Source organism: Diceros bicornis, chromosome 6 (assembly GCF_020826845.1).
Source record: "Diceros bicornis minor isolate mBicDic1 chromosome 6, mDicBic1.mat.cur, whole genome shotgun sequence".
Lineage (NCBI taxonomy): Eukaryota > Metazoa > Chordata > Mammalia > Perissodactyla > Rhinocerotidae > Diceros > Diceros bicornis.
The window spans coordinates 28,182,469-28,197,973 of NC_080745.1; the positions used below are offsets into that span (position 1 = coordinate 28,182,469).

General features: G+C 58.5%; 1 protein-coding gene across 4 annotated transcripts in view; it reads right to left on the minus strand.

Annotated features, from left to right (window-relative positions):
* The window catches only part of ZMIZ1 (zinc finger MIZ-type containing 1), a 237,203-nt gene extending 224,368 nt beyond the window's left edge, over positions 1-12,835 (minus strand). For all 4 annotated transcript variants that reach the window (XM_058543098.1, XM_058543100.1, XM_058543101.1 and 1 more), the window contains exon 1: positions 12,823-12,835. The gene's annotated coding sequence lies outside the window, so the exon portion shown is untranslated. The remainder of the gene's footprint in view (positions 1-12,822) is intronic.
* Positions 12,836-15,505: the final 2,670 nt, after the last annotated feature.

Here is a 15,505-nt window from a genome sequence, read left to right on the forward strand (position 1 = left end):
GAAAGCTCTGCCACTGGTATTTCAAATACCAGCAGTGTCACCCATGGTGGACAGGTTTCAGCGGAGCTTCTAGACTAAGACAGACTAGGAAGAAGGGCCTGGCCACCCACTTCCAAAAAAACTGGCCATAAAAACCCTATGAATAGCAGCAAAGCGTTGTCTGATGTAGCGCCGGAAGGTGAAAGGATGGCGCAAAAAGCCTGGGCAGGGTTCCTCTCTGCTGTACACAGGGTCGCTAGGAGTCGGAATCAACTCGAAATGACAAAACAAGGGGATAAGATACGCTGGCTGCCCAGGTCCCTCCTGCACCAGCAGCCTGGGCATCTTCGGGTCTTCAGAGCTCTGGGAGGTGTCAAACCAGGTTGAAACGAGGGCCACAAACTCACCCCATGGTCCCGGGCCAGGTTAACATCTTGCAATCAGCTAGGCCAGACACCGGGGCAAGGGGTCTCCGGCGGGGTCCTGGAGACCCTGTTTCCACCCAAGGCGACAGCTGGCAGGGTGCAGGGCAGCCCTGTCAGAGCAGGAAGTGAAGGGGAGGGCCCTGCTGGAGGGCAGCAGCCCCAGACGGGGGCCCAGGCTGGGGGAGCCAGCTGTCTCATGGAGACCCCGGGGAACACCTGCCGGCCCCCAGGCCCCAGGGTTCTGGTGAGCACAGCTGGAGGCATAAGGCCCAGGAGCTCTGTGAGATGAAGAGGATAAGTCCCAGGAGAGCCAGGCGCCATTTCGCCACAGCCAAAGCGGGACCTCTCCCTGTGTCTCACTCCAGCAAAGGGTTTCTGTCAAGGGACGAGGCTGGGCACTGGCTGATAGTCCAGACACCTAGATTTTAGCTCCAGCTTCCATGGACTTGCCCTATGACCTTGGGGAGGCCTCTGTCCCCTCTGGGGTCAGACTCAGCAGCTAAATGAGGGGGTTGGCCTGGATGATCTCCAAGGCCTTTCTGTGCTGATATTATCATCACTGTACATGGTAATAAAGCATTACACTCCCTGACGCCGTGACAGTGTACAGCATGCAAAGTGCTGGCCTTCCCCTCTGACTCCTACAACAGCCCCGGGGATGCTGTCCACAGGAGGCAGTTCTGGAAGTTCTGAATCCAAATCCAGTGCTCTTCGCAGACACCTCAGGTCTCTGGGGCCTCAGGACACTTAGGCAGGATGTTCCCAGACAGAGCAGCAGGGAGCAGAGCCAGGCAGGGAGGGGCTCAGCAAGGAGGCCCGTGGAGGCAGACAGGGAGGGAGTGCTACTCACAGCCCCCTGGCTAGCCTCTAGCAAGGGGCCCCAGTTCCAGTGGAAGGCGAGCATGCTGGGAGAGGCTAGGAAGATAGACAGCCTTCTCGAACCATCTGGCATGTCTGACCCTCCCTTAAAAGCAGATGCCAGGCCACTTTCTTCCCCTCAGACCCCTGCTGGGGCCTCCTCAGCCTACTTCCATGGCTTGGGACCTAGGTTAGACTGTTTCCAGGTCAGGCCTGAGGTCTCCAAGCTGCCCAAGCTCTTACCAGAGGCAGAGATAATGAGGGGATAGAAGAAGGCCACCTCCTCCAGGAAGCCCACTCTGCCCACTACAGCCTTAGACTCAGCCTAGAGAGAAGTCTCTGAGGATATAGCCCTCATGTCAAGTATGGAATGGAGCTCCTGGGAACTAAATTCACCATATTCTGTATGGTCCTGAGATGAGAACTAGGGGGAGGTATACTTCCAGGCTCCATATAAGGTGGAACTTCCTAGGTGGAGGGAGCTGCTGGGAGGCGGGGAGCAGCCTGTCCCTGGGGGCATGTAAGCCCCCACGGAAGGTGCTCTGTGGGGATGCTACAGAAAAGGCAGAAGTCATCTGTGTAATAGGCATCAGATGAGGTGGCCGCTAGTCTCCCTTGAGAATCAAAGGTCCCGTGAACACCAGGAAGAGTAGCATCCGGAGCCCTTGGGAGGGCAATCACGCTGGCCCAGGCACCTCTAGGGAGCTGGCTAGGAAGGAGGCCATTCACAAGGCAGAAGGCTCTGGGAATTCTGGGGCCCACAAGGATTCCAACCCCTAAACCAACTCCCCTCCTTCTGCTAAAGGGATCAGCCCTGCAGATGAAGCACAAACGAGAATGAAGGTGTCAACCCGGACTGGGGCGGAGGAATCAGAAAGCTGTCCTTTTGCAGGAAATTAATCAATACTGAACCCACAGCTTCACGGAAGCTCCTTTCACGGCCACAGCCCCGTCACCACACACCAGGCAAGAAATCACACCTGAGATTTCCTCTCCTTTCCCAGGATCGGAAGCACACGGGGGTCCTGGAGCCCAGGGGGGCCAAGCAAACCAGGCAGGGAGGCTGACAGCCCAGGAGTCCCCTGACCCACTCCCTGCCAGCCTCTGAATCCCAGAAGGTGAGGGACATGAGGACTGTGAGCCAGGGAGGCAAAGTGACTCCTCCAGTCACAGAGTGGGCCTGCCAGAGCTCTCCCTAGGGCCCTGGGCTGCCTGATGGCAGTGTGACCCCCTCAGCTAAGGGCTCACAACTAATTCACACCAGCAAGGCCTTCTGAAGATACCAGTGCTTTTCTGTATGTAAACGACAGTGAACAGGAAACACTAACCCGAGCCAGCGAGGGAGGGAGCGGGCGGGATAAACAGGCAGTGCAGCCAGCAGGGTTGAAACTGGCCTCCTGACCTAGAGGAGGAAAGCCCTAAACCAGTCCTGCCCAGCCTTCCTAGAAGAGGGAATGGGTGGAAACTTCCTCCCTTCCCCCTAATCCCTAGCTCTTTCTTGGGACATTGAATCCGGCACTCTGGTACACCTCATAGAGAATGAGACTGAATGGTTTCAGAAGTGAGGCCAGTGGCACAGAGGCCATCCCCTGGGGCACCCAGTCCTGCGCCAGGTCTTATGTCCCAGAGGCCTACCACTGTTAGTGACCTCGGTCAGGTCCCTTCCCCTCCCTTGGCCTGGGCTTCCTCATCAGCACAACCTCAAGCTGGATTGGAAGCAGCGGTTGTAAACACAGATGCCCCCAGGGCTAGGGAGGTGACACAAATGAGTAGGAATGGAAGTGTTTGTGGGCAGGAGGTGGGGAAAGACAGCACAACAGTTCTGTTCCACTCAAGGGCCAGGGAAATTTCAGACCCTTGGGTGAAGGCCATGGCTCCTACACTGCTTTCAGGCGTCCAAATTGATTTACGGCTCTGAATAAAGCCGTGGACCATCTCTCCAGAAACATACATGCCTGCAAAGGTGTGAATGCAGGTTCGGGGGCTCACAGCCCCAGCCGGCCGGTCCAAGGCCCTTCCTGCTCTGACAGCCGGCAAGCCTTTGAGGCCCATCTCCAGGGACATGGCAGAGGTCCCACCCCTCTGCCAAGCTGGCCTTGCTCTGGGGACTGTCCAACCACAAACAGATTTGTGGTCTGGTAACAAAAACAGAAAAGGAGGCGAGGGAAAGTGACAGAGACCTACAGGCTTGAGAGGGGTAGAAGTCAGGTAGAACTGCCAAGAACGCAAGGTGGGAGGGATTTCTGTCCACAGGGAAGTTGTCCCCGTCCTCCCCACTTTGAGCAGTCTCCCTGGGAGATGGTTCTTAGCAGGAGACCATCCCCTGGACCGAGCCGTAGATGCCAGAGCTGGTAGGGACCCTCTAGCCTGGCATTTCCCCAGAAGTTCCACTGCTATCTGCAATAGTTATTTTGCATAAAAAAGGGAGGTGGGAGGAGTGTCCTGTAGTTTGGGAATCTGGGTGAGGCAAAGGGTTGGCAGTCTCCCCGGAGAGAGAAGGTATGCTCTGTTCTCTTTCCTTTTGTGGACTGGTGTTCTCGAGAACCCACTTTGGGAAACCTTGATGTGGTCTCAGCTCATGATTTTCAGATGATGAAACTGAGGCTCAGAGGGGTCTGTGACTGGCCTGAAGGCCCACAGTCAGCGGCCGTTCACAGCGACTCTGCACAATAGTTGATGGTTGACAAGGCCCAGTCCCTCTGTGCTCTCCTTCTCTCCACATGGAAAGAGCCTGAGAAGGAGGAATTGTTATCACTAGCCTCAGTTTACAGGGGAGAAGAAGGAGGCTCTCAGATGGGAACCCAGACGCAAATCTCAGCCTTGAACACCTCTCCAAGTGGAACAGGCTTGGCTGGTGGGCTGAATCAAAATGTGCTTTTAATTTATCATGGGGGGTCTCTCATAGATGACCCGCCGCCCTTCCTGCTACAAAGGGGAGGCTGTGGACACCCACAGGGGACTGAGGGTCAGGAAGCCTGCATCCCAGGCCCAGCTTTGGTTGGTCCAGAGGTACCCCGTGACCTTGGGCAACCCACTGATCTGAATCTCCTCATCTGTAAGTCACGCAATGCTGACAGCTGCCCCAGGCGTGACAGCTGCCCCAGGCGTCGTGGGAGCATTGCTCACGACAATGACTGAGGCTACCATTTCCAGACCGCCTACGGTCTGCCAGGCACTGTATCTACTCCACCTTCTTAACCTATAGGGACGGCCATAGGTTATTTTTATACTCTTTTTTTATTTTTTATTTTTTTTAAAGATTTTATTTATTTATTTTTTCCCCCCAAAGCCCCAGTAGATAGTTGTATGTCATAGCTGCACATCCTTCTAGTTGTTGCATGTGGGACGCGGCCTCAGCATGGCCGGAGAAGCAGTGCGTCGGTGCACGCCCGGGATCCGAACCCGGGCCGCCAGGAGCGGAGCGCACGCACTTAACCGCTAAGCCACGGGGCCGGCCCTATTTTTATACTCTTAATAAGCCTGTTTTGCAGATGTGGACAGCAAAGTTGGAGAAGTTAAACATAACTCGTCCCAAGTCATGGAGACCCTCAAGGATGGAGCTGGGAGTCGACACTAGGCAATCTAAGAAGAGCCTAAAACAAATTCACTGCCCAAGAAATGCTGGCTATTGTGATATTTATAGTAGACTTCGGTGAGTTGCCTTAAAGATGTAAGCAACAGCGGGAGCAACAAAGTATGACATGGATAGAAAATTCCACCCCTCCCCACCCAGACCATTCAGGGCCCCTCGATGACACCTCTGGTGCAGAAGAGCCTTCTCTCTGCGACCTGTGGCCAGGCCCTTCACCACTCTGGGCTCTGGGTTTCTCCATTTGCAAAACAAGAAGGTTGGGGGGAGACCCTTGAAGGGCCCTTCGCACTCGCAAATGCCAAGTAACGGTTTCAAGACCCTTCCCCAGAGGTCTCCATGCCTCATTTGTCCCTCAGCCAGAGTGCGGGCTGGTTGGAGCTGTGCGCTAGGTTTCCCGGTTTTGGCCAAGGTCTACCAGGGGGCAGGGTGGGAGTCGACTGGGCAAGGTCCCGGCACCTGGCATCTTCTCTCTCGGCCCGTCCTGAGCCTGTATGCTCTTCCTCATGTGCTCTCACCTGGGCCTGACACAGGTGACTCCCAGGGTGGAGCCAGAGCTCCCTCCCAGCTTCTCCATCCACAGAGGAAGTGAGAGCAGGAACAAGACAGCAGGCCCTCAGCCCTGCAAAGAATAAAAGTCAGCTCAAGGAGGCCTGGGCGGGGGTGGCGGACTGGCAGAGGAAGCCACCCATCTTCTTGGGCTAAACAGGTCTGGGCAGATGGGAAACCCTGCACCCTCCTTGGATGGTTTCTGTTTTACTTCCCTCAAATTTGCAGTGCAACTGACCTACTATGTACCTTTCAAGAAATACGCTGCTAGGTTGGGGCTCTAATGCCGATCCTCCCCCAGCTGCGCAGGATCTGGGATACTGCTGAAAACACCCCATCCTTATTCGTTATCCTGAGAGCTCAGAAATGAACCTTGGCCTCCCCAGGTTCAGCTGGCCCTTCAAAGTCAAAGATGGAACAGTATTTATTTATGACCTCTGAAAGGTGGCTAACGGGGCTGCGCCTCGCCAACAGTACGTGCTCAATAAATGTTTAATGAACTAATGGGCTAGAGAGATGGGGTTCCAGGCCTGGCTCTGTCACTAATTCGCTGCTGCCCTTGGATACGGCCAATCATTTCTTTCTGCAGTTGGGTTTCCTGGGCTAGAAAAGGAACGGTCAGACCAGGTAACGCCTATGGGACCCCAATTCTATACTACATGCTTATCAGTAGAAGGAGGTTTCCAACATCTCTCCTGCTGCTCCAGAACAGAGAAGGACAGCATGTGACTGCTGGGTGGGAACCTCCTGGGCAGGGGTTCTGAAGGCGTCACATCCCCACCCCCGACAAGCGCCAACCTCTGTGGGTGGATGACTGGCATGTTGGGAAATGAGAAGAGGGGTAGGGCAGGAGAAAGGATAGGGAGTAGGTGTCGTTTCCGTTTAAGCCAGACATCAAAAAATAATTTTGGAAGAGCCATTGAAAGTACGAAAAGGTTGTATTTTAACACACCCCACCCCCCCATCAGAATAGCTTTGCCATTTTCTGGCAAAGCAATAATCTGCATTGAATTGGACCCTCCAATAGATCAAGAATCTGGGAAAGACTGGTAGGGTAGGAGGGAGAAAGCCCCCATGTCTGGGAGCCCTAGGAGAGGTAGGCCGGAGTCCTCAGCAGAAACCCTGGCCAGCAGAGGTAACAGCATATCTGTGAGGAACACAGGCACGTGCGCGCGCGTGCGTGTGCGTGTGTGTGTGTGTGTGTGTGTGTGTGTGTGTGTGTGTGTGAGAGAGAGGATAGGGAATGCCAACTGGGGAGGGGCTTCAGGACAAATGAATCCCCTCCAGCCCCTATCTCGAGAGGAAGACCTCTCTGGAGGATTCACTAGCCCCCAGGCAATTCCAGACCTTCCCTGAAGTCTCCAGGGACAAAGATCACCAAGTCAGACCCAAATCCCTGCCTCTCTGCAGGCCTCGGTTTCCCCGTCTGTACATTGAAGAGTTTGAGCCAGATGATCTCTAAGGGTTCTGCCTGCTCTGACAGTCCGCAATGCTAAGACTTATCACTCAGGTTCCCACCCCAGAGAACTGGGAAGGGAGTCCCCAGTCCCCAGCCGGCTGTCTAAGCTGGGGCTGGGGCAGAGTGGAGTCCCCACACCGTCTGTCCTCAACAGCCTGCCACGGCTGAAACCTTCAAGTAGTTACAATTACAGCTGGGCTAACAGGATTAGGGGAGCATTGAAATCTAAGAAATCTAATTAGCTCAGACACCCCGGCCTCCCCCAGCACGATCCTGCAGTAACCCCGGCAGCTGGGCCTGACAGGAGGGGCCCAGGGCCCTCCTGGGCTACAGTCATTACCTGCGCAGGTGTGCCAGGCTGGGCCAGGCTTCCTGGGAAGGTGCCAGTTCAGCCTGCCTGCTCTGGACCCCACCAGCTGCAACGTTGTCCTGGGGTGGCACTCAGATGGGCTCCAGAAAGCCAGGCACAGGGGTGTGGACAGCAGGCAGGCTGTGTCAGGGAGCAGAAGGAACCCAAGGGCCCTCACAGGGCGGCCACCCCACAGGGCCTGGGGACTGACTCAGCTAGAGGAGGGGCAGGCTGAGTCAACGTCTGTATCTATAGAAACCATCACAGCCCAGGGAAGAGCCTTGGGCCGCACAGGGACCTGGGGGCTGGAAACATCTCTGCTTCCTGCTCCAGGGCCAGAGATGGGGCTGCAGCCCCATGCACAGACACATGTGCCCCAGGCAGTCGCGGCAGGATTGGGGGCTCAGAGCATGCTCCGGCTGTAAGACACTGTGCCAAAAGAAAGGGGCACAGCTGCTGGGGGTGTGGGCGTGTACTGCCAGACAGGGGGTGGGGGAACAGGGGAGGCGCATCTGTGACCCTTCCTGGGCACAGCTCTTTGTCCTTAATCTCAGTCCCCACCCCCCATTCTCCGGGTCCACTCCAACTTCTGCACCCGTGTCCCTGCCTGGTTGGTGGACTGGGAAGGCGGCAGCACAGAGTGTTGGCATCTGTAAGGCCTGGAGTTGAGTCCTGGCTTAGCCACACATCATTCTACCTCTCTGAACCTCGGTTTTCCTCTCTGTTAAATGGGGGTAATTCCAAACAGTAGCTAGGTTCCACTGTTGTTAAGGGGGTTAAACAAAGTCGGAAGAGTGCTTCTAAATCCACCAAGTGCCATACAAAGGCGAGGGGCTGTGGCTATCACTGTCGTCATGCACCCGTGGCAGGCAGCCAGCTAGTGGTGGTTAATTATTTATTTGGACTGATCCTCCTGACCTTACTGGTCTGGAAGCTCCTACAGAACAGGACCTGTCTTACACACTTTGGCGTCTCTCACAGGCCACGGTCCTCACTCTGCGGACTCTCAGGAAATCTCTGTGGCACCAATGCTGGGCCCCTGACCTGACCCCACCCCCTATCATGAATCTCCTTTCTTCTCCTCATACCCGATCTACGAGAGAAGGTGCCAAGAGGCAAAACTGGCACAGAAAGACAGACAACACTGAGCCCCTCAGGCAGACCCTCCCACTCCCCACAGGTCACTCCCAATAAGGGCTAGAAGCAGCCACTTGAAGGGTGCCCCCCCACCCCACGTCAGTTGGCCTGCCTGGGCAGTGGTCTTGAATCTGTGATCATTCAGGAAAGAACAAGTCTGTGGTCTAGAGGAACCCCAGCACCTCAAGCCCAGAGTGAGGGTCAGGAGGGGTTAATTTCCAGAAGGTATGCCATGCAGCAGAGCATGCTAACAGCCAGTGCTACCCATTGAAGGCAGAGGCTTCCCATAGGTGGTGAGCGCCCCATCATGGGGCCATGCAAGCCAAGGCTAGACAATAAGCTGCCAGGGAGGTAGGCCTGGATGGGAGAGCAGCTTCTGGAAAATGCTTCTAGCACCTCCAATCCAACTCTTTTGTGCTCCAATCCATTCTGCACCCAGAGTCTACCAGGCCTTCAGGGGACACATGCCCAGGGCTCCTGTGACAACATCTGCCTCATCCTCACAGCAACCAAGTGGGATAGGAAGGGTTCTGCCCTTGGACCCATTTTACAGATGAGGAGACTGAGGCCCAGCAGAATGAAGCTACTGGCCCAAAGCAGCCAGCCAGCTGCAGCCTCCTGCCACTTCTCCCCCACCTCCTCAGGTAATGGGAAGACCCGCATAATCACATTGGGTTTCTGGATTCTTTCCCCGGAGCCTGTGCCTGGGACTGGTTTTTCTCAGCCTCTCTTTGTCTTCCCCGAGGGCAGGGTCCAACCTCACAATCACCCCTGGAGCTTACAGCCCAGGCAGGCTCTGTCTTCCCCCGTCCTCAGAGGCTCTAGGGAAAAAAGGCTCCCCCTCGGAGGGCGTGGACAGAGGCCACTGTGTCCTGCTGAGAGGTCAGAGCAGTCACCAGGCAAGGCTGTAGCGGGGTTCAGGGTAATTACAGCAGCCCGGCCTTTGTTGTCCACACAAAACCTAAGGAACCTCATAAAGATGAGGCGGCGATAGGAGCCGGCAAGGGCCCTCGGGAACAAAGTTATGAATGAAAACGCAGGGGACCCAGTCAAGACCTGGCAGGCCCTGCTTCCCGGTTCCGTGACAGAGTGCCCAGAGAAGCTTCCGGAAATTAACCTGTTGGTGCCCAAATTTCTAACAGCAACATCTCACCCTGAGGCTGGGGTCACAGCCGCTGTTGGACCCTGGCCAAGGCCAGAGAACTCAGTATCTGAGGCTTTACACATGGGTCCTCCTGTGACAAAACTTTCAGAACACAGCAGGCCTCCAAGTGTCTTCCTTCCTTATCCGCCCCCTATCTCTGTCAGTCAGGAAAAAAGTGGAGTCTGCAGCTCTTCTCAGCTGGGTCCTTTCCTCTGCAATTTTCCAGGATGAGTGGAACACGGACAACTCTCCTATGTCAGGACACATCTCTTGCGGCCAGGGATGGAGATAATGTTGTGTTACTGTCGCTGGGGAGGGTGTGTGTGAGAGAAACCACGGTTCTGTGGCCAAACCGCACACTCTCTGGACCTTGCTTCACTTTACTCCTGGCTGTATAAGGAACGAGGATCTTCCTCCCCTTTTTCCTTAGGAGGAAAAAGGGACATTTTGTCCCCACAAAGCAGCATACACAGGGCTAGTTATCAAAGTTTCCCATAAGTCCAGCACTTTCTTTTCCCCGACTCTTTTTCTCTGTGAGCCATACCCTGAATGCCTCCAAACCCCAATCCTAAACCATTTAAAACTCTTGAAAACTCCCTACTGCCTCTGCCTGGCCCCCCTCCCAGCCAAGTCACTGCCACCAACTCTCAGAAGTCTTAAGTTTTCAGATTTACATGTGAAAACAGCATTTCATAACCTCGTGACTTGGGACAAGGAGATGCTTCTGTCCTTTGGGGAAAAACAAAACCCAACTGAAACCATAAAACTCAGAAGAAAACACCATCTCCCTCCAAATGGATTCCCTTGGTCCCAAAGTCACACGTGCTCTGTGGCAGATACGGCTTTCAATGTGTCTTTTGTTTGATGCTGGTGTTTCAACATCCTCAACTTGAAGAGAGAAAGGTCAGCACAGGGCCCAGGGCATTCACAAACCATACCACCAGGACAAGTCAGCAGGCAAGCCAGGGGCCAGGAATTCCCCCCCACTCTGGACCCCTCAAAAGGCAGCCAGGCCAGAGAAAGTTAGGGGCTTGCTCCCTCATCTAAACTTCCCTGATAGCTTACGACCAACGTTTAAACTCCCGGGACCATACAAACTCCAGTGCAGGCAAGTTGGAATTCATCACCAGCCAAGCTGCCCATTCCCAGCCACAGCGCCTGCCTCTTTATCTTTACCTTCAAAAGACAATAATAAGCAAACCCAGGCACCTCTGGGAACAGCCTCTGGCCTCCTGCCCTGCCCTGTGCAACCAGCCGGTCCTCACACCCACGAGAGAGGAGGAGACAGCACTGGTTAACCCTCTGGTCTACCAGGCCCTGTTCCCAGGTTGCAGCAAAGAGACAAACTGTTGCTCAAGAAAATCCTCCAGAAAACCCTTGGCACCAGGAGGCAGCTCCCGGTGGCTCCTGTCCAGCAGCAAGCCAGAGGCTTCCATAGGCGGCTTCCCACTGCCCTTTTCAGTCTGTGGGGTTGGGCCCTACTCTCTCGCATGCCCTGGGCTGTCCACCCAGGAGGCTCCGAATGGCCAAGGCAAGGCAGGGAGGAGGAAAAGGCTGGCCAAGCAGTGCCCTCATCCTGCCAGCCCAGCCGCTAGCTTCTTGGAGGACCTCTGAGAGAACATTTGTTTGGGCTGCCAAGTTAAATCTTCCTCCCTCATGTCAGGGCATTGGAAAAGCAGTCAGGGGAGAGGAGAAGGGGGAGAGCGGGGGAAGGAGCCGCGGGAGGGAGGGATAGGGGAAGGAGGGAGGCGGGCAGGCTCTCAGAGCCCCAGTTACTCGGGCGCTGCCTGCTCAGGAAGCTTGCGGCTCCCAGGCAGGAGCAGACGGGACTCCTGACACCCAAGCAGGGGCTGAGCCGCCAGGCCTCCAGGGTCAGGCACCGGGTGCCAGGCGCCCTTGCCCGCGCCCTGAGAAAGGCCCTCGCTCTGTGCCCCGCTGGAGGGGCGAGGTGGGAAGGGAAGGCAGAGGAGGAAAAAGTTTGCGGCAGGTAGAGGGCTAGGGCAGGGCGGCTCTGCCGTCGGGCTGTCCCCTGGGATGGGTGGGGGGCCAGGGCCGGCTGCCTTGGCGCGCTCCTGCTTGCCCGCCCTCCCGCCCAGGTTGTTTACATTCCTGGAGTGTCTTTTAAACCCGGGGCTGAGGCCGGCTCCCGGCCTTCTCCGGCGGCTCTGGGGCAGTCTCCCGTGAAAATCTGCTGGCGCACAATGGCCGGGAAGGCGGCCGCCCCTCGCCCGCGCCCCCGCTGCTCCGGGGCGGGGAGCCTGCCCTCCGCACCGCGCCCTCTCCCCACCCGGCTGCCTTCCTGGACAGATGTCCCCGGCGAGGGGGCGACGCGCGCCCGCTGCCCGCGCCCCAGACGCCGAGGCCGCGCTCCCCACTGTTTTCTCCCCAGCCAGACGCCAGGAATGTGAAACAAGCTTCCAGAGCCCGCCCCCCACCCCAGTTCCATCCCTGGCCCGACCCCCCAACCTCCGCCCCGGCCGGCCTCCCACTCCCCCGGGGCCGCCGCCGCCGCCGGAGACGGAGGAAGAAAGAACACGGGGAAATTACTTTCGTATTTGCAACGCGCGCGCACACACACGCACATCTTCCCTCTGGGCTCCCCTCCTGGCCAGGGCAGCCCGGTCCAGTCGTTGGCCTTAACGCCCCTCTGGCTTTTAAAGACCCACAAGAAGCCCCTACACACACCCCTTGGTGTTCCCCGCTAGTACCGTGCGCCGCGTCTCCCCGGGCAATTCACACACAAACAACTTAACCGCGCCCCCACCTCCCATTTACAAAAGTGTGTGTTTTCCCTAGAAATTCAGATACACAACTTAACACCACCACTCCTTGCCACCCCGAAATCCGGCGCCTTCCCTGGCGGTTCTCGTACACACAAGCGCACAACTTCGCGTCTCCCCAAAGGAGGCGAGGGAGACCGAGGTGGTCCTACCCCGGTCCTTCCCTTCCTCCCTCCCCGAATCTCGGTCCTGCCCGGCCCCCGGGTGTACTGAACAGCGCTGGAGGCGCGCCGGCAGGAGGCGGGCACCAGGTCCGCGCGCGCACAACCGCACTCACGCCCCGCACACCCCGCGAGCCCCGGTCCCCGCGCGCAGCCCACGCCGGCTCCCCGCAGCCTGGCGTTCGCCGGTCGCCTGGGCCTCGGTCCCCCGCCGCCAAGAGGAGCGCAGCGGAGCCCGGCCGCCGGCCGCTCGCCCGGCTCGTCTGGCCCCGGCGGACCCTTAAAGGGAAAAGCCCCAGCACCCAGCGCCCCACACTCGCACCCCAAGAGTCCGCGGGGAGCGGGAGGAAGGCCCGGGGCCAGTGGGCGCCTGGGTCTGGCCCCAAACTTACCGAGCGCTGCGAGCGCTGCGAGCGCCGCTGCCGCCGCTGGAGGACGCGCCGCTGCCGCCGCCGCCGCCGCCGCCGCCGCCGGGCAGGGCCGGCTCGGGCCGGGAGGAGCGCTGCGAGGTCGCCGAGATCGGCTCCGCTCCGGCTGCTGCTCCGCGCCGACCGGGGCTGGGGTCACTGCGCCGCGCCGGCGCTGCTCGCTCGCTCGGCCGCCCGGTCGCCGCTCGCCCTCCCGCCGCCCGGCCGCTCGCTCTCCCGGGCGCCCGCCGTCGCTCGCTTTTTTAATGTCCACAGACAGTGAAAAGGAACTCGGCGTTAGGGGGTGAGTAAGTGAATCAACTCGCCCGGAGCCGAGCAAGTTGAAGTGTCAGATTACATTGGCTATTCTATTTCCAAAGGGCCCCGCGCCGCCGGCCGCCCGCAAAAGCCGGCGCGGAGCCGCGGACGGAGCGGAGCGCCGCGCCGCCGCCGCCGCCGCCGCCAGCGCTCGGCTCCGCTCGGCTCGCGCTCTCTCTGCGCTCTCGCCGCTCTCTCCTTCTTTCCTTTTCGCCTCTTTCCCTCCCTCACCTTTCTTTTCCCTTCTTTTGCTCTCCTTCTTCTCCGCTCCTCGGTCTTGGCCCTCTGCAACGCTCTGATGTGCTTCGCTCGTCAAACTCACCTCCCCCCCCGCACCGCCGCCACTCATCTCTCTCTTTTCTCTCCCCCTCCCTCCACTTACTCCCTGACCCCTCGCCCCACCCCCGCCCAGCAAGTTTGGAGTAGGAGAGAAATGCTGAGCCTAGGAAGGGGCTACATTGAGAAGGGGGCTAAAATTACCCGGCTCGCCGCTGTTCCCCCTTCACTCGCACGCGCCGACTGGAGTGCACTCGGGGCCACGAACGCTGTCAGGTACCCAAATTGGGGGTGAGCGAGTTGCTAACAAGATCGCCAAAGCCTTCCTCTGGAGGCGGCTTTGGAGTTGCTCCCAAAGCCCAGGAACTGGCCAGTGGGGCAAAAAGAGGACCACCCCCCGCCCCCAATCAAGGGCTATACTGAGGAAGGCTGGAGCGCGGTCCCCCGATGGCTGGAGAGGAGCGGTGCGCACCGTCTGGCCCCGGCACCCTCCGCGGTCCGGAGGCGCGTGGATTTCTCGAGGCCCAGCAGAGAGCGCCCCGGGCCCAATGCTCGCGGCTGGGGTGGGGGCGGCGAGACCCGGGCCCAGCCCCTAGTCCGGAGTTGAGCACTTTCCCAGGGGCCGCGGCCAGCGAGGTCATTCACAAGGCGCAGTTGGATGCGCCCACTCCCGGGGTTCCCCTCGCGGACCCACCCCCGAGAGCATCTAAAGTGCTCGCCCACCTTGGCTCACGTCCACTGCCACTTACACGGAAACTCCTACACAAACGGCACACACATTCGCGCCACAGTTACAAACACGCTTCCACACGCACCCACACACGTGCACTTTCCCTCACAAATATGCCCATGTGCACGGCCATAGCAAGCACACTCAGACACGCAATTGCACACACACACACTCATCGGTGTACAACCCCACATATACTCAAAAAACAAAACACGAAACATTCCCCTGTGCACTAAATCCTCACGTTCACGTACACAAACACGTCTCCCCCTTCTTCCACACTCCTTCCTCAAGCACCCCGACTCATGATTTGAGGCACCCTCAGTCTCAAATCACAATCAGCGCCCGCGCAGCCCCGGTTGGACACACACACGCCGGCACGCACGCACTCTCCTCCCCGCGCAGGCGGGGGAGGCTTCGGCCAGGCGCCCGCTTCGCATTCCAGGTGTGGCGGCGGCTCCGCGCTCCGTGTTTTGCAGTCCGCCGCGGTGTCGGAGGCGAGGCGAGGAAGGGAGCTGGAATAACAAAGGCAAGTTGGGGAGAGCACAAGGGGGCGCAGCCCCAGCCGGGCCGCGGGGGGAGCCCTGCTCGGCCGAGGCTTTGGAGGCGGTAGGGTCTCGGGCGCCGGGAGCCGGAGGTGGGGAGGGAGGGAGTGGGGGGGTCGAGGGGCGGGGCCGCGGCGTGACGTCAGAGAACAATGACACCGCCGGGGGGGCGGGCACCAGGAGGCAGCCGGGGCGGGGGTCTCCCCCGGGGCCTGAGACTAGCGGAAGACGTCCTGGCCCGGCCAGGGCCGCTGCCTGATTGACGAGGCCCGTTTGGGAGCGCAGACGTGCCACGCGGACTCGCGGATCGCCCCCGGCCGCCTGGGCTGTGATCAGCGCGGACCCTGGGCCAAGACGGGAAGCAGGCCAGAGTACCCCCCCACACCTGCATTTTAGAACACCCTTCGGAGGGCTTCTCTGACCTCGACTTGAACTCCTTCAGGGCTGGCGAGATCACTCCTTCCACCACGGAGAGAGAGGAGGCAAAATGAGTTTGCCAGCCCTGAATTCATTCTCAAGGCTGCGCTGGTCTGACAGGCAGCGAACTCAGCCTGGATTCCTGAAGGCTCAGAGGGCTGCAGCTCAGGTCCACAGGGCATGAGGGGGATGCCGGCAGCCTCCTTGATTTTCCCAGGGGAAATTCTGCCTCCCTGTGCCATTAAGTGGCACTGCTTTCTGGGCCTCAGTCTTTTGACCTGTCACTTGGACTGTTATCATGCTGCTGCTCCCTCCCGCACAGGTGGCAGCCCAGCATCCCTGGGGAGCGTGGATGGCATGAAAGCACTTCCAGACCTTTAGG